We start from the raw sequence: 19,721 nt of genomic DNA, 5'->3' as shown, positions 1-19,721 counted from the left end.
AGACCTTAGACACACAGGGACTGCTGCTAAACTCACAGGCACACACAGGAAGAAGAAACTTCACAGTTGATCGACCAGACTTCAGGCAGCAAATAACCTCCTTCTGGCTTTCTGATGTTCCAGCTACAGTATGAAAAGGTCAAGTGCCAGCTAAAAGCTGCAGAATTGTTCCCTTTCACTTTTTGTTCCAGGTCCAACCCTGTGTTACACAGTGCTTGCACAGCAGCCCATCAAGGAGGGAAAGCAGCTGGCTTGCATCCAGTAGCTCCCAAACCAGCCAGTGCTTGGACAGCACAGGCTCCCCAGGAGCTGTGAGCTCTGGTGTGTGACTGAGAGGAATGAGTTTCCCACCCTTGATCAAGTTGGTGGAAGGTTATTTGCAAATGCATGGGCCTGTTTGCTCCTGTGTTGAACAAGCAGTCCAGCATTGTTTTTTCCTATTATTTTTCCATAATTCCCCTTTCCAATGACTTCTCCAGGGTGCTTTGCTCCCACTCCCTTTTATTAGCCATATCTCTGCAAATTTGCCTCTCTTCTGCAGTGGTTTCATCACACAGCCCTTTCAAGGGAGAACAGACCTTCTGCACTGTTTTTTTCTTCCATCATGAAGCCATATTTGCCACCTCTGAGTAGATTTGGCAGCTCTCCTCTGCAGCTGCCAAGCCAAGAGCAGGGTGATAACATGAAGGTTATCATGTATGCACCCACCTTTTTATTTCCAAATACCTAAAAACTTTACTAGGTTTCCAGGAAGTCATACATCAAAGGCACAACATGGGCAGGAGGTGAGGAGGAAGCAAAGAATTGAAATAAACTTTCTTAAACCAGCTCTAGACCTCTACTTTTTTCAGGCTGGAGCACTCCTGGATTACAGGAGCATTTGGAGGTACCTGAGAGAGAAAGTGAGGTGGCACCGTCAGAGGGCAGGCAAAGCCCCAGCAGATACATGCACTCAGTGGCTTTTGACTTTTTGTTGTTTTGACTTTTTGTCCATGAAAGGATCTGCCTTATCCATTCCAAGGTCCCTGGAAGCAAATCTTTGCTCTCACTCTGACAAACTAATAATGCAAATGTTTTACTGTGGGACAAGATTATAAGTGTTGCTTCTTAGAGTTTGGAAAGGCTTGCTAAGCCCTATGAAGACTTAGGGGTTGAACTAGATGACCTTTAAAGGTGCCTTCCAAACCAATTATTCTGTAGTTCTGTGAAAACCTAGAGACCCCACCCCTAGTTATGATATCTTAATTAATGGCCATAAAACTAGCTTGCTCCAGACTGTCCGAGAAGTATGTCCAAGACCATCCCGGGGCAGCCTGTTCTTTGCCACATTACCATGATCACCCCCTTGTACTCTTCTTTTCCATAGGTGGCTCAGTCAAGAAAATGGGCTGACAAGGGTCACTTTGTTCTCTCTGATGACCAATCTCATGCAATCAAACCCACATGTCCCCTTCTCCTTTGGCAACTTCGGCCATAAAGGTTAAGATGTCTGTACCATGTCAGGGACAGAGTGAATAATCAATTATAGAAATGGAAAAATCTTACAGAATGCACTAGACTTTCGTTTTCTTCTTCTCCTAATTACAAAATTAATTACATTATTTGATAGATTCTTTCATGGTTGTATCTTGCATCCGTTTTACTAGAAGTTTTGAATGAGTGAGAGTTGTAGTAGCTGATTCATGATAACCAGTGATATATAATAACATTAGTGCCAGAAAAGATGACACTTTAATTGCAAAGTTACCAGTTCTCAACAGAAAATGAAGACTTTTTTCTAAAGTGCATTTGTAAATTCAATGCATGGTTAAATTTCATTCTCTCCCTTTGAGCACAGTGGTTAGTCATAAAAGCAGATCAGAAGGTGGGGAATAGAAAACACAGCTTTACAACAGCTCAACTCCTTTTTCCCTTTCTTCTTGTTTTTCAGTAAAAGGGATAGATATTTTTCACCAGCAGAAAGCTGCTGGTGCCATTTTTTTTTTAACAGAAAAGCCTTCTTGCCTCTCTCAGCAAAACTGGAGCATTCTTGTCTGTAAAAATGTCACATCTTCACCTGGGGCAAATTCATGGAAATTTACAAAGATTTACAACAAGAAGCAAAGTTTTAATTTTCATGAATATGCCCCAGGTGAAAATGTGACATTTTTACTGAGAGGAATGTACCATTCTTCTCAGCAAAAGAGTATTTTCCTAAAGAAATAGCAGTTCAATTTTAAAAGTTGCCTTTCATTACATTTTTTAGACCTACAAAGGAGAGTTTAATGCACCCATAAACTCCTCTCCTTTTCCCAATTTGCTGCAAATTGGATCTTCTCAGTCAGAGAGGTGGTACATTTTTATTGTTGTTATATTTTGGATTCTTAATCATGGCTCAAGACACCGTCATGCCAGGCACTGTGGAAAGAGAGAACATAAGGCTGGGTCTTGCTCCAAAGAGCTGAGCCCCCATGCAAGGGGCAGCACATGGAAACGAGACAACAGATTATCGGCAGAAGAGGTTTAAAAGCTGGTGTTCCACAGCCACTTTCCCTCATGCTGGGAGAATGGAGTCACCACCTAACAAATCACAAAACCTTTGAATTCCAGCGAGGATTAAGGATAGACTTTGAAGGATCCTGCTCGTCTTCAGCAGTCGGAAAAAGATGAGGCGCAATGCCACTAATGCGACCTCCTCCGTTTGTCCTGCTGACACTCACATAATAAGTTGCTTATATATGAAGACGAGACTCATATAAAATACCAGAACAGAGTACCAAAAAATAGAGAAGGATTAAGGAGTAACTGTGGCGTGAGAAAGCAACCATGTTCTGCTACTGCAGAAGGTGAAAGCATTGTACTGGGGTACAGCATCAGGATCACCACTTACAAACTGTCTGACATACCTCTTGTCAATTTAGTGCTGCCAAGGCCCTGCCTAGGGTATTTCATTTAGTTCTAAGCACATCTTAATTTTTTTTTAAGAGGATGAAAAAGGAGTATGTCCCAAGTACAGTTCTTCAAAGTAGCAAAATCAATTAGAGATCTAGAAAATACAATTTATGAAGTTAAGACTGAAGGAAATTATGTTGTTTAGTCTAGAAAAGACAAGACTAAAGGGAGATAATAAGCATCTTTAAATACATCCAAATTATCTGCAAATATAAGGTAATAATTTTGATCAGAGGATGGGAAATAATGGACTCTGATAATTCCAAAAGAGATTCAGGATGAACATAAAAAAATTCTAATAATAAGGATGATTAAGCACTAGATAGATTGGGGAAACTATTACATATCTATCATTTTTTGTTTGTTTTTCAATAAGAGCTTAGGCAAAGATCTGTTGTGAACAACTTAGGTACAAGCTGATCCTGCTGTTGGACAGAGAAGAAATCTGATCCATGCTAAGTCATTAGGTAAGCCATCAAAGTGCTCTGAACAACACCAGCTGCCCAGTTGGAACTGCGTTTGCCTGTTGGGTACAAAAATCCCCAACCAGACTGAGACACATGTGAGAAACTCTGAAATGTGCTGGACAAGACCATCTCTCACAACCCTTTCAAAAGTAGTCTGAAAATTTTTGGCATGTAGAGTGTAATATTTCCTGTGACATGTCTTAGATGTTGCTTGAATACTTTGAAGTTTTATGCAGCTTTTTGAGAAGGTGATGGACACTGGCCCTCTGGAAGCCAAAGAAAAAGCTCTCAGTATTTTCAAAAGCTTGTTCCTCAGTCATTTGTGTCCTTCACTAATTCAAGGGCACCTCTGCTCCGCAGTCTTTTCCAGGCCAGTTTGGGCAAGACTTAATCAGCATTCATAAAAAGAGATGATTGCTCTTAGAGACTGTAGAGAAATGGGAAGCAGGAAACGTGGTTACATTGATGAGAAGTACAACGAGTGAGGCTTGAGTACAGCAGTGAATCAAACCACAAAAGTGTAGAAAAAAGGGATTCTGGAGCATGCAGAAAAGCCAGCAACTTGTGCTCTCCCAAAATTTGTTCTGTGGTTTGGAGATTTGGGTCAGACCACACAGATCAGAGGGAGTTGCAATGACAAGGGTGGGAAGCAGAGAGACCCACACTACAGCAAATGAAACCCTAGAAGAGATTTATAGGAAATGCCTCAGTCTAACCAGCCTAAAATCCCTTTCAAGTGGAGCAGGGGGGAGAGACTATGGCTGCCACAGCATCCTGCTGCTTCGGCAGTGGTAGATGCTGCTGCACAGCTTTGAAACAGGCATGTCGGGTTCTGAAGGCAAGAGGATATGAAAAAGATTACACAGACACTCTGTAGCTCTATTCTGTGTTATGTAGCTTGTCCTGAAAACAGGGAAGAAGTTGTTCCACTATTGTTGGGGTAGGAACAAACACATGAACGAGTACCCGGATAAAAGACATGTTGAAAGATGTAGTCATTAAACTTTCTGACACCTCTTCTCCTTACAGTATGGTGGAATATTTAGGAGTACTTAGCTCTACAGTGTTTGCTTGTTTCTCTTTGAATATTATGACTTGATACATGAAGATTTTGCTCCTTGGAAAGGTGAACACCTTGTGATCCACCATAGAGAAGGGATGGTCAAGAGACAGGTTGTTGCACAGAAACCACTCAGGTTCTTGCCATTCCATCGTGCTATCTGCAGCTGCAGCTTGCTGTATAGTCAGTTAAAAGCAACAGTTCATTGACATCACAATTCTGCAGGAACATGTACTCACCCATCCTGGCACCACAGATGCATGTGTGCCTTCACACCACTCCTGCTAATACCATGAGATTTACCCAAGACCAGCCATGGAAAGTGAAAACAATGATGTCCCATTGCCTCCATGAGGAAATAAAACATCTGGAGAGCATGCATTCAATACCTCAGCCCTCCATCTGCAATGCAACTCCTTACCAAGTGTTTCTGCCCAAAGAAACAAACCATAATGGGGAGTGATACAGACAAAAAGCATAGTAATAAAAACTCCTAATCCATCTCAGACCTGTCCCACATCAGGAAGATGCTGCACATGGAAGCTTTTCCTAATGGTGCTGTCTTTCTGCCTAGCATCAGGACAGCTCTGGTGACAGACAAGGCAGCCAGAGAAACATGAATGTCAACAACATTAGGAGAGTTTCAGCAAGTGCACCCACACAGGGACCAAGTGTCCAGCAAACAAGGGTGGGGGGGGGGGGGGGGTGATGCTGCACTGTGGATGCTGCCAAGTGTATTAGAAGCAGGTGGAAGATTTATCTCTACCTACATAGACTGTCTGAGTTTTCTTCAGAAATGGAAGATGTAGATGTAGATGAAGGAAAATGTAGCTCTCTAATGTTGAGGAAAATTAATAATTTCTACATGATGTGTGCTTGATACTTGAGTTTCTTCCTTTCACATAAAGGATAATGGTTTGTTTTCCTTTTATAGAACATAATCTCTGTTTTTCCTCTTGTTTTTTTTTTTTTTTTTTTTTTGTTTTGTTTTTTGTGGTTTTTTGTTTGTTTTGTTTTGTTTTGTTTTGTTTTGTTTTGTTTTGTTTTGTTTTTTTCTTTCTTGGGAGGTGGTAAAGCAGTGCAAACCATAAGTGACCAGGATGGTGTTTGTCCAGTGGAGAGGAGAGGTTCCCATAGGAAATATTTTTCCTGCCAGGTGGTCTCCTGTTTCTCAACTTTGTGAATGCCTGAAAGACCTGGAGAGATCTACCAAAGGTACACATATGCACATGGGGGAGGGGGGTGAGTGGAAAGGAGGCAACAGATAACTAATTACTTTTGAGATTAATTTTGACAGGAAAACACTCTGGAAGTCAGGTCACCTATGGAGACTGATTCATTTCTCTTGAAGCACAAATGTGGTTGCTAGCCTAATCCCCACAAAGCCACAGAGAATTTCCACTAAAGAGTTCATTAGACTTTGACAAACTATATGCACTGAGCTGTGTGTGCTTGCTGGGCTTTCCTGAGACAGTGGAAAGTGTTTAATACACTGCCAAATATCTTAGAAGGGGAGGTATATTTTCTCATATATTTCCATGTAAAACCTTTTTTGAAATATTTGATCAATGTAATGCTAAAATTGCCATGTATCTCCCAGGAACAGCTCTGAGCTTGGTAATAGATGAGAAATCAAGCAGCTCAGCTCTGAAAACAGTCTTCCAAAGCTGCTCTCAATTTTGGTGCTGCAGTTTTATGCAGGAACTTCCCAGTTCAGTGCCCGTGTGGAGGGAAAGAAGAGGGAAAAAAAAAAAAAAAGATGTTTCTATATACCAGCTCAGCCCTCACAAAGTACTATTGTGTTTCCTCCCCAGAGAAGTGCCTAGGGAATGAAGACATTATTTCCTTAAGGACTACCTGCTTCGGTTGTTTCCGATGATCGATTTTCCTGTCCCTTTTAGGCAGCTTAATTCACTTTATGAAGTCAACGGTAAAAAACAGCAATCAAATTAGATAATATTATCAGCATAAGATAAAATAGTAGTGGTTTTATTTTTTGAAGCATTTTTATCTCAGTAGCACAATTTGGAGCAAGTCCAAACACTCAGAAATTCTGTAGATTTGCTTTTAAGAGCCCAGCAGGGGATTTTCACAGAAAATGCTCCAGTATATGAAAGAATTTTTGAATAGCCAAGCCCATTTACTACAATATTTAATGTGGGCTTTTTTGTGGGATTTGAAGTCTATGTATCTGGTTGCTACTTCCTACCATTATATTTTCATTTTAAAATGCAGGAAAGTTTTTTTCCTTTTTAAAAAAAGTTATTACACTAAATAGCAAAACAAGCAAGTCCTTAATAGGATTATTAATCTAGCTGTAACATCTTGAAGTTTGTGGGAAGAGAAACATCTTTTGTAAGAGCTACTTAGAGCTACTGACAGGCCTTGGAAAAATAGAAAAGTTGTTTTTTCATGCCTGAAGCTGCTATAGTCAAAGCCCAATTCTGTTTGTCCTCAGAGAGAATGATAAACTCTTATTTTGATGGAAAATTTATTATCACAAGCACAGCCATGAACTCATGTGCACTTCCATTAGTGAGCTGTGCTCTTAAAAGCTAATGAAGCTTCCATTTTTAGGCTCTGATGGAGCCCAGCAAGCTTGTTTAAGGTGATGACGTATCCTCAGCCACTGACATGTCAACCTGAGGGTGAAGGAGCAGGAGGCGATGAGGACAAAGAGCTTTTGCAGTGACTGAGCACCAGGCAAAGGCTGTGTTGGCCCAGGTGGTGCAGGACCATGCTCCTCCCTTGGTTTTCCACAGTGTCCCAGACTGCCACGAGGGTTGGATCCAACCCAGAGACATGGACATCTCAGAAATCCAACTCAAGCCATAAAACCAGACATTCACGTGATGGAGACATCATGACAATGCCCCACTTTGACAAGGCTTTGCCATCTCTGCCCAGAACAACCACAGATGTCCCATTCCTATCCATGAGGTGGACCAGTCCCCACAAGGCACAAGAGAATTCCCAGCTTGGATGTGTAGGAAAGGATCCTTCACGGGCCCTGCTGCCCTCAGGAGCACAGTGTCCTCCTGTGCCTATCCCATGGGACTCCAACTGGAAGTGAGTCCATTACAGACTGCTGTCTGCAATGTAGAACAGTGCTCAGGTCTCAAAGCTGCTGCTCACAGCACTGTCCAAGCACCAAGGCCCTTCCTCCTGGCCCTTCCAGTGCACCCCTGCAGAACAGCACTGCACAGCATGTGGCCCCAGCAGTTTTCAAGTGCTTTGGGCTGGGTCATCACTGTTGTCAAGATATGGTGTAGTCTACCTTCCAGGCAATGAGAATTAATGCCTTTTGATAATCTCTAGGCACTGCAGAAAGATGGTAACAACCATCACAGGCTTGCCTCAGTCTCTAGAATCAACTCTCTCCAGCTGTCACCAGGAAGGGCCTGGGAGGATATAATCTGTCATTCAAAGCCATTTTTTACTCTGAAAAATACTGATGAGTATTTGTGTTTTCAGCTATCAAAACTAAATCCATCTACTCAATAGCTTACCTTGAACTCCTTAGCCACAAATATTTTTTAAAAAATAGCTAATCATTTATTTTGCCTTCATGAGGCTCTTGCTGTGTATTTTTCTCTCTCTTTGCACACAGCTGAGAAGGAGCTGGGCTACCCATTCACTTTCACGACTGAGAAAATTGCCAAAGCAGTAACTTACCCTGCAGAAGTTTGTAAGGAAAAAGAAAATTGCCCCCAGCTCCTTCCCTTTTTGCTATGCAAAGAACATCCTTCAGAAACCATCCAGCACTCGTGACCTAGTCTGCAGCCCCTCAAACATTGTGCTGACAATGCATTATTTTTTTGGATCAAGAGGGAAAGGGAGAGGTTTCACCCAGCTCTCCCAGCCAGGGAGCTCTTGGGTCCCTCCTACCACTTACTGGCATGGGCTTGTTTTGTATCTTGTGAGAGTGTAGGATCCATCTGAGAAATTTTCAGCAACATTTTCTGGGGTATCAATGGCCCAAGAGCAGCATCGCTGACAAGGACAGTAGCCAGATTTGCCATGCCAAGGGCCAGCTTGGCCATTTGCCAGGATAATAATCAAAGCAATTAATTTTCATACAAATTACTTAGACTTTTAATCAGCAATTAATAAAGAAATGTTATGGTAATTATCTATATACATATATACATATTATCACAGCAATAGTTCTTCACACAGCACAGTGGCCAGCATCACTTGCTCTTGGAGCTTCAGAGAAATATGGCTGGAAAAGAGAAACCCACTGCTCCACTGGGTCAAACTTCTCCACACAGAGCTCTTGCTTCAGCAGTGACTGGACCCCACTAGAGCATGGGTTCCTCCTTTCCCCAGGGGACAGGGCTCTCTGCAGCTGGGCATCTCTGCCATGTCCTGGCAGACAGGAAGCCACTGCTGCCTGAAAGCAGGGCTCAGGCCTCCTGAATTCTCACCTCCTTCTCCTCCTCCTCCTTATTCTTGCCACCAGGAGCCACCCTGCTTCAGCACAGCTCCAGGAGGCTTGGACCATCCAGACTCCCTGAATTGCCACACGTGGGCCCCACAGCATAAGGGGACATTACTAAAAAGCCTCCCATCAAGAAAAAACCCCCACTGCATCAGTCTTCATTGGCAGAGCATCACCTGCCTCCAGCATGCCTATGACAGCTGGAAAGACACTGGTACAGGGTGTGCACAGACCAGTACACACCAGGGAGGGTAAAAGAGGGGAAAACATCTCTCCCCCACTAACACTTCACAGCAAAATAATGAAAAGCTCAGGGAGATTTATACTCCTCCATATTAGCCTTAAATCACAGATTTGTCTGTTAGTTGGTCCTGTTGATTCCCCTCTTACACACTCTGAGCTTTTGTCTTCATGCATGCATAGGCTGCAGTTCAGTTTAAAAAAAAATGGATTTTGGACTTCAAGCTCTCACAGTAATCTCAACCATTTAGCTTTATAAATTATTAGCTGCTATAGTTAGTCATGTAAAAATAGAGGATTTTAAGTCAATACTGCCTAGAAACTGCTGTTGCATGCAAGAGACAGGAAAAGAGATCTCTCTCATTAAGGAAATGCAGGACCAAAACTATTCCCTGGGCACAGAGCTGGTCTGTTCAGCACATCCACACCAGTAACCCAGCAGAGTAAGGTCAAAGAGAATCTGTAATGCAATAAACCTAGCACTCGTCCCTATTTAAGGATTCACATCTGTAGACACTGCTAAACAAAAATCTTCTCTAGGAGGAAGGTACTGGAACACACCATCAACATGAAGCACTTGGGGTGATTTCCCAAGAAACATTAAATGATCTGGGCTTTAAGTTTCATTTTCCTCAACAATGCTAGGCAAGAGCAGGCCCAGCAAGAGTATTTTAGCTTACTTTATGTTAGTGGTTTGCAAACGGAAACTCAACAGCTTAACAGTTTAACACAGCTGGGGATATTCAGCTTCAATGACTAAATATGCCTGAAATATGTCATAGCTGACTTGGAGGATTTTATATTTATTCTGCCCAAAGACTTGCTGTAACACTATTTGGCACTGCAGGTAATTGGCTCTGCTCAGTCTCTGCATTCAACAAAGGAAGGCTCCAGATTTTCCTGTCCATGGGTGAAGGATACAGTGTTTTTCAGTCCATCTTGGTGGCAGCTTTCAAGATTTCTTTTCTAAGGAGTTATCCAGAAAGGACTGATTGCCATTCAGAGATGGGCTGGGCACAAGCCAGGGAGCGGTGAGCAATGGTGCATCAGGGTTTCATTTCTCTCTTTTTTCTTTATTTTTTCCCCATTAGTATTTTTTTATTATTATTTTCTTTCCATCCCACTGGGAACAAAAAGAAAAAGAAGGCAAATAAGTCTACAGCTGCTTCTGAGAAGGCCTTCCATCCAGGTACAGATTCACAGGGATGAGCAGAGTTGTGGACAGGAAAAGAGAAAAGAGAATTGCAGTTTCTCTCTCCTATTAGTAGGTCCTGTGCCTCTCTAGCTACACATTTTTTCTTCCCTCCTCACTTCTCTTGATCTGTTGAAATTGGACCTGTCCTCATCTTTAAAAACACCTGCCACCAGCACTGCCTTTTACTTCTAAGTGAGCACCTCCCCAGCTCCTCCCAACCTCCTCATCCTCCTGGGGCACTGGAGGGCTGATACCCCTTCCTCATCAGCACTTGTTGACCCAAACTGAGCATGTGGTGGGTCCTGGCTCCAGTGCAAGTAAGGATCATTCATAGTTCATGTTAATCTGCTGAGGAAAAATCTCATTTGTCTTTCTCACTTAAGTGTACTCAAGCAGCTTCCCAAAACCTTGCTCCGGATAATACTTACCTGCCTGGTGGGAAGCTTGGTGAGAAGGGTGGAAATATATGGGTGAGTTGAGTGGAAAGGAGCATGCAGGATCTCTGGAGGAACTGACAAAGAAGCTGCTGCCTGGTACAGTTGTGCATAAGGACCCAAACTTTTGTCTCTTTCTCACCACTGAAGACACAATTCAGTGAAAACACCCTACTGTCTGCTTTGTGAAGAACTTTCTAGATTATAAAATCCCCCCAAAAACCAGTGTGGAGGAGGCTTTAGGAGGTCCTGTGCTCAGTGCAACTCCCGGTAGAAGATGTTTCTCAGGGTTATGTGCAGTTCAGCTTTGGGTGTGTCCAAGAATGGAGAAACCACAATGCCTCTGGGCAGTCTGTTCCAGGGTGCTGGTCTAGTCCAGCAGAAGCAGGTGTCACCATTTCCCAGAAGATTCAGTATGTGCACACCCTGGGCCTGACACCACTGGAAGGCCTGAGAGAAGGAAAGACTCCAGCTCCCCCTGAGACTCGTTTTACATGCCCTGGCATCCAGCATTGTTACTTTACTTGCTTTTTTTAACAGGGGAGTGGGGCTATTAGGATCCTTATGTCCACAGAGGGGAGAGAGCAGCACCTGCCTTCTCATGCAATGAGTGACATGGTGGGCACTGAGGAGGCTGTGAGCTTTAGCCTCTAGTCACTCCTCTCCGTGGCTGCCATCCAGGGGTGCCGTCTGGTGATGTGCTCAGTGCACACACCGTGGTCTGTCTCATCCTCACGCTCCAGGATGAGCCATGCAAGCTCCTCTTTGGTTATTGGGAGGAGCTCTCTTGAGAGTGGGTCCTGAGGAGGGGGCAGCAGGAACAGTCTACAGCGAGCTCCTGGGTTGTCCCTCTGAACACAACACGGCCCCCACTGGCATCTTGTGTGGCCTACAGTTCTCTTGTCCATGTCCATCGTGGAGAGGAGTGACACACCAGAAAATTTCCTGCATCCTGACTGTAAAAATAGAGTCAAAGTAGGACATTTCCTCTGCTACTTCAGGGCTCACTCTTTTGTTACTGAAGCACATCATGTAACAGTTTGCAATTAAAACCATCAACAGCATGGAGGGCCATACCACAATAGCTTTGTAGTCAATTATTTGATTTATAATTAAACATGCTGAATTTCAGCTTACTGACTAGAAAGTAGGACAAGTACTTTGTGTTTGCCTGGTTCTAAAAAATAAAAAGCCAGGAATCAGGCTGCAGTTTCAGTAGTATGGATAATTTCTCCAGTGTGGGCTGTCTAGACAATTGAGTAGGTAAGGACAAAGTAAGTTTTGGAATGCAAATTTTAATTATTACCATAACAACAATTAGAAGCCCCAAGATAAACAAACAGCTGGTGGCTATGAAAGCCCGTTAGCCATGTGGGAAAGCAAGCTGGGGAAGAGCCCTAGGTCACCCTCCATGGGGCGTCATCCTCCTGGGTTTGGCAGCGCTGCTGTCGGCTGACACACTGGGCAGTTTTGAGTCAGCGCTCCCAATCAACCCCGAGCACAGCAAGTTCCAGCTACTTTTTCACTCACACACCAGCGACATGTCATCCATCCCCTCATTCCCTCTTTACCTCTCCCTCAGATGGCAGGGAAGATTTGAAGGTGGTTTTCATGTCAGAGTCCTGCAAAGGACACAGCGGAGTCTTTTGTGTTTGTGAGCTCTAAAATAAGAGACAGAATAAAGAAAAGGCCAGGAATGCAACTATTCTCAGTCTGACTGAAACACTGAATTTTGCTTTGTTAAAACCTGCAAATCCTTGTAGTTCTGAGGCCAATCAAACACATATTGGGCTGGACCATCTCTGCTAGGCACATCAGAAACTGACACCTGTGGCCAAGTTTTGCAGTTCTTCATCTGGCTTCCATTTTTATGCACACAGAATGATACATGGTCTATTCTATGAGCATCCTGTACACAGTATGCAGTGTGCTTGGGCTAATACCAGGTTTTACTCAGCTGAAGCATAGAGCACTACACTGCATTTAGCCACTTCATACTCATTCTTCTCTGAGAAGTGGTGAGCATATCTTAAAGTCTGTTACACTTTTCTAACCACTTCATACAATTAGTCTTGAGAACCTTTTTAGAAAATTTTTGTAAAATCTACCCTCTCTACTACTCTCTTGTATGGATTTGATTTTGTTTTTCTCTTCCACAGCTTTATAAGAGGCCACTAGAAACTTACAGATTCTTTGCCTCCACTGGACATGCCACAAAGCTTATGACAACTGCCAGCTCCCAGTTCCTCTGGGATTTCCATGCTCATGTAATGAGAATGAACACTGAGCCACAGCTCATTGTTCAAGATCCCAAACATCTGTTTGTGGGATAGAGATTCTGTGTATCCATACAACTCATTGTAAAAGTGACTTTCATGTGAACACATTGTGACTTCTGCTCAAGACTTGGATGTTTTTCCTACTCACTGAATCTTTGGAGTAGCAGAAAGACATCAAGCTGTGAGTGGTCAAATACTCATTTATCTGATATATTTTCATACCTGGAGAGAAGACAGCTTCCTGTGCAGACAAAACTATCATTACCTTTCCCATACTCTGGCTTTTGAACATTTCCATTACTTATCCTGGAAAAACATTTACTTTTAGGATCATGACATGGAAGTGAAATAAGGCCCTGATTAGTGGAGATCTACCTATTCCACCTCTTGACAGTAGAAAAGGGGCTTTACTTGCTGATTTGTATATTGGGACATTTATATGTCTGCTTGCTAGTCTGCTTTTCTACAGTGGTGGGTAACTGTCTTTTGTATATAAGACTATCGTGTCATCAGAAGAATCTATGTACTTGCATGTGACATTTTAGAAAAGTGGAGCAGTAACGCTTCCCTGTTTCAGAGATTGTTTCAGGAGTCATTTTTACAGGTTGATCAGTAACAAGTATGCCTGAGTGCAAAAGTGGTTCCTCTCTTCTCCTAGGCCTAGCCTAAGCACAGTTTCCAAAGACTTGGATTATTCTGGTATCACAGTGGTTGCACATGCAGAAGAGAAGGTTGCAGTAATTGGCCAAATGCCTTGCAAGGGTTCAGAGGAGCTCAGAGGTGTTCAGCTGATGGGTCAGGTTGCAAGGCTGGAAAACCAGTGACATTTAATAAATGCCAAACAGGTAATATTCTTTTTGTGTGTCAGATGCAATTAGCACAACACTAAAAATACTCAGCATGGTTACAATTGTCACACAGAAAAACAATTAGGCAGAGTAGAAATTACTGGATTTCAATGCAAGAAAACAAAAAAAGAAGAAATTTCAATTTATAAAAACACATGTTTGACTTGATGCATTCTTCTTGCTCAAGTACCATTCCTGAGAAGACAGTCAGCAGTGGATGTTTTTTCCCTATTTTCGTCTTCAGTACAGAAACACATGTTTTGTAACCACAAAGATCAAACAGTACAGTACTAAATAAGGGTTATGTCCAGTATTACTTCAACAGTGACAATTGTTAAAAATAAAATTAAGACTGTTGTACCATATTTTCCTTACTTTGTCATCCAGCCATTTTTCCCAATTTAACTTTTCAACTGCAGAGGGCAGGGGTTTAAGTATGAAGGATCCAACTGGGATTTTTGTATGACTAAATGTTATTCCCTGGAGTCTGGGAAAGTTTGCATCAGCTGTTGCCAAATCCTGCCTGCCTCCCAGTGAGCAGGCCATGGCTTCTTGCTGGAGAGGGGAAGATGTTCCTCTGAGCCCACTAAATGGGGCATGGGGTGACTCAGAGTGACATGGAAAAATCTTCTTCCTCCCAAATCATGGCTCAGGCTCAACACCGTACCAAGTGTAGTTATTTACTTCCCCAGAGGGTAAAACAGGAATATCCTTTTTTCTTTCAGCCAAATATCCAGAACACCAGCAGAGAACAGGAGCCCCTGGCTAGGTTTCAGTCTCTGGAAGGAGACTGTTGGCACAGCTGAGCTCCTGGGAAGGTTGGCATGCTTAGGCAGGCATTTCAACCAGGCAGCTAAACTTCTGCCTGCCACCACAGTGTCACACCAGTGCATGGTGGGGACCATCTATCCAAGCAGTGGCCATGTGGGTCTTACAGATAAACATTTAGTATGACAAAAAAGTCAAAATGAGCTTGGGGTTCAGCTCTCAGCAGCATGAACCTTCCACAGTGCATCCTCCAGTGCTTCACCCAGCCATGATTAAACTTTATGGTCAGTGGTGTGGGAGCCTCTTGGCACAACAGAGCAGGGGTGCCCACAGGTGCTGACTGTGGCCAGTGATTCTGAATGCCTCTGGCCACCACCATTGTGCTGTTCTTTACCTTCCCCACACACCACTATGCTTCTCCCTCACTGGCTTTAGGCTGTTTTGTTTGATAGACAGAAGTATTTTCTGCTCCTGTTCCTCTTTAACATCACAGCCCTCCAGTGAAACTCTTACTTTCATCACACTGGCCATTTCACCAGCTGTAACCTGCATCTGTGCCTCTGGCAAGTACAGAATGTTCCGGGTTTGCCCATCCACTTCCCTGTGGTCTGTAATTTCTCATGCATGGACTCCAGTTGCCACCTTCATGGCTTCCCACAAGTATTTCTATAGAAGAAGTGATTGCAGACAATCTCCATTATGGACACTCCAAGAAAGCAGCAAGTGGTTGTTGATTCCTACCCAAAGCTAGTTCTGTATTTTATTTTCTGTGTCTAGCATACATGACTCTCCTCCCACAGCCAGGTGTCTGAGTCTTACTCAGCATGACCTGGCTTTCTCCCAAAAAGACAGTGTTCTCATTTCAAATCTGAGGAGTGATTTGTTTCTGAAAGTGTGCAAAAAGCCCAAGAAGTTCTCAGCAGTAATTGGCACTGAAAGATGACTGCCTTTTTTCCATGAAGTTTTCTAGATATCATCACTGGAACTTCATTTCTAGTAGCAATGCTGCCAAGCATTGATTAGCACACTAAGAGGCATTAGAAAATTGCAGCAAGTGTCAAAATCCAGTCTATGTCTCCAAGCCTCACACCTTGCTTTTTCATTACATTCATTCAGTTGCAAAATCCGTTTATTTATTTTTGGAGAGTGAGAGAGTCATTAGGGAGAATTAAAGAGGATCTGCTGAAACTGAGGAAGAAAAGCTCAAACATCTGCACGGAAGGGAGGGAGTGGCACTTCTGCAGGTTGGCTTAAGGCTGCATGATTAGGACTGTACACATTCCTGGGAGAACAGAAATTGTCTGGAATACAGGTCTGCAGTCCAGAACCACCTTGACCCTGGAAACACTGATTTCTGCCGTGAGCTGGGGTAAGTACACCCACAGACTCATGAGCACGGCAAAAGTGGGGAAGAATTTGTGGAAAGGAGAAAGCTGCTTATATTTTGTTATCACTCAGTGGAGGTAGTGAGGGATTTAGCCTGATTACACGAGCTGCACCTAATCTTTCATTCCCCAGCACCTGCCTCTTGCAGGGACTCTCATCAGATAATGAGGAGTGACACACGGTGTGAAGTGCCAGCCCTATCTAATCGACGCTGTCATCGCCACTGTCACAAGGAAGCACTACGGGAGATAAATTTAAGCCTCACTGGTGTTTAGAATTTGGATGTTGTTTGTTGCTATTTTAATGCAGCAACTCTTCAACTCAGTTCTCTAACAGAGGCAGAAGGAGAACTGCTGAGTTACTGATCATGAGAAACAATTCCAGCTAATTAGTGTTTCTGACCCATATTGGTAAAACATGGTTGTTCTTTTCTCCCTGAGTGGTTCGAAAATGCAACTGCAGACTTGAGTCTGATGTAGAGGACTCACTGTAACTGCTGGATTTACCATCTCAGTACCTGCTTTAGGGATACACTTTGGGAAAACATTTTAACTATTTTATATGCAGTTTCCCCAAACCAGTTTTGACTTCTCAAAGGTCAGATGTAAACTTCATTTTGTGGCATTGTCTTGAACCCATATGAACAACTGTACCTAACAAAACAAATATATGAGTTGGCAAATTTTTCCTGTGAGGACTGACGTTTTAGTTTGATTCTTCCAAGAGATTATTATAAATGACTGTGGGAAAATGATCAAAAATGTAGAGTCCTTTAATAATTCGTGCACTGAGAAATACAATAAAATAAAAATAATTCCCCATTTGTCTCTGTTTTGTTGAATAATCCTTTATGTTAGACCTGTGATTTTATCTCTAAGTCCTTCTCTTAACTATCGCAAATTATAACACACCAGCCACTCACATAGTAACTTCTGACCTGGTCATGCAGAAGTTTACACCCATGTTTAAACTCCTGTACTGTGAACAGCCTCCTTGGCTAAGAAGAACTGCTTCCTGTACAGAAAAGTAGAGCCTGTGTTTCAAGTTCTGCAGGAGGACTGGAAGTTGTGACCTCTCAAATGGTCTCATTCAGCTCAGTAGCTGTGCAGAAACCTCCTCAACGCCTGACATTTGCAGAGGTCTACCCACACAAAAACAAATGCCAAAATTTTTGCCTCAGTCTGTGGCAATTTAGGATAAAAAGTTCAAAAATATTTTCATATTTATTTTTCCTGAGCCAATGAAAGGAGCATTAGACCGTCTCCAGTGCTAACATCCATTACCATTTTGGAGCATGCACAGTGTTTTCTTGGCTGGCAGTGAGTGCAATTATTGTTCGAAGGATTGAGAAGTGAAATCCTTGGAAGCAGAACTCTGTGGGCTCTCTCCGGACCACAGCATCCTCCCACACGTGCCTATATGACATGGTGTCACAGTGGCTGTCCTGTGGTGTGTGTGTTGCTGTGGGATTCACCTGTGAGCAGTGTGGCTACCCAAGGGGTCCCACAGCTGGAGGGTTATTATATAAATTTCTACCCTCTTTGGAATATTCTGACTTGCAAGGAAAGCACCTTCCTTGGAAGGTGGTGCAAGGTAAGTGAGATGCTTACCTTATGTAAGTGTTAAACCAAAGAGTAGCAAAAAATCCTACCTTTGAGTCCCACAGCATTTCCTATGGGATCCTGTCAAGGCTCCTGATAGACCCCAAATCTGAACTGCAGTTTTTCTTGTAAGCAAAGGAAGCACATGCTGACCACAGGGGCTGTGCACCGAATAGGTTGGTCTACTCCAAGACCAACAACCACATGGCTTCTGCAGCTACAAGTCTGAAAATCCAAAGGCATTTAGACTCCTGGAGTATTGAACTCTGTTGGCTGACTACAGAGGGGTTTAAAGACCTTTTTGTCATCCCCACTCTCACCAGCAGGAACTGGACTATAATTCTGGATGGTGAAACCCTGTTGCTGAGCAGCAAGTTTCTATTTTAACCGAGAAAATGTTTCAAGAGTTATTATCATATTTTGTTTCAGAAGAGGAAAACACAGAATGATTTGTGTTTTCTGGTTGTGTGTCTTCTGTTACTGCATAATATTTTAAAAGAAATGTTCATGTATAGTAATTCTGTGTATATCTATTACTACAGAAATTTTGCATAAAAATCATCATGTAAGCTCTGCTCCCACTCACCCTAATCAGTGACTTCCCTAACTGAAGACTAAACACTGAGCACTAGGTCAAGATCAACATGTGGATTTTGGTGTGTTTCTTCAAAGAAATCAATTAAAATCACATTAAAATGAACAGACCCTCTAAAGCCCATAACAGCTTCCCAGCCTCTTCCTCGAGAGACAAAGAAAAAACCAGATTTGTCAGCAGACTTAAATCCCCTTTGCAGGGATCCCTGCCCCCACAGGAAAATCCTAACAGTTCCAGAAGCCAAAAATACTTCTAAAAATCCAGCTTTACACGGTAGGTTTGCTCTTCTCCCTTGTGTCTGCAGTATGCTGTTAATTACTGATAAATAATTATAATGTCATAAAGGATCCTTCTGCATGCAGCAGAGAGGTGGATGACACCACATACACTGCCACAGCTCCTCTCCCATCATCTGGGAGTCAAGACTCGTTTCACATCCCACTGGGAGTACAGCACCATGGGCTGCTCACTGGCAGCAATGCAGAGGTCCCTGGCAAACCTTATGCAAATGATCCCAGTGACAGATGAGGGAGGGGAGAAAAACAATAGATCCAGATTAATATTAAATTAAATAAACCCGTTTCCAAAGATCCGCACAATTTATCTCTTGGTCTCTCAGTCAACTTTATTCAAGACCCTCTTAAAGTCCAAGTACCTTCTTTGCTACTTCTTTCATATATTTTTACTGCAAGAGCCATAGATAGGATTGCTGAACTACAACAGCATGACTGAAGTATATCCTTACATACTCCTAAGGTTTAGAAAATCCAGGTTTCTCTGCATTCCCTGGCTTCAGACTCAGCTACCCTTTTCTTGTCATTCTTTGCTATTTTTCCAGCATAACTTGACAAACCATGGATGTCTGGGGTTTTTTTTTTTATTTCAACCAAGACATCTCAGTTGATCTCCACTTTTTGGTTATCAGGAAATTAATGCCCGTTTAACAAAGGTGACAATATAAAAATGTCCATGAAAATATCGCTCTGTACTTTTCTGAATTTATCCTCCAAATCTGTCTTGATAATTAGGTCCACACAAACAAATGTATTTGTGCTGTTGTGTGAATTGTGAGCTATGTCTCGATCCATGTCCATGTCTCTACAGATGGAATTGCATTTGGGAAAAATGTGGTCTTTAGTATATCATTCTCTCCTCACAGAGGAAGGAAGTAATTTCAGGTGGAATCCATGTTCCTTTGTAAATGTGGAACTTACCAGCTGAGGAAAACAGCCTGACTGGGTCTAGGACAGGGACTTACCAAGCACTCTCCTCAAATACTCACAGAGCAAAGAAATCCTCCCAGCTGGCACTGGTTAGGAGCCCACAAGCTGAACTCTATGTGTAAGATCCCTTCACAAGGCTTCTTAGAAGCAGAAGCAGCACTGGTTACAGCTGGTCCTCCACTCTGGCCCACCCTTCTTTTTTTTCTTTTTTGTTTCCTGTTTTTCCAAACAAGAGTTGAGTGGGCAAAGA

The sequence above is a fragment of the Lonchura striata genome, chromosome 2, assembly GCF_046129695.1.
Source record: "Lonchura striata isolate bLonStr1 chromosome 2, bLonStr1.mat, whole genome shotgun sequence".
Taxonomy (NCBI): domain Eukaryota; kingdom Metazoa; phylum Chordata; class Aves; order Passeriformes; family Estrildidae; genus Lonchura; species Lonchura striata.
This window is presented reverse-complemented; position numbering follows the sequence as displayed.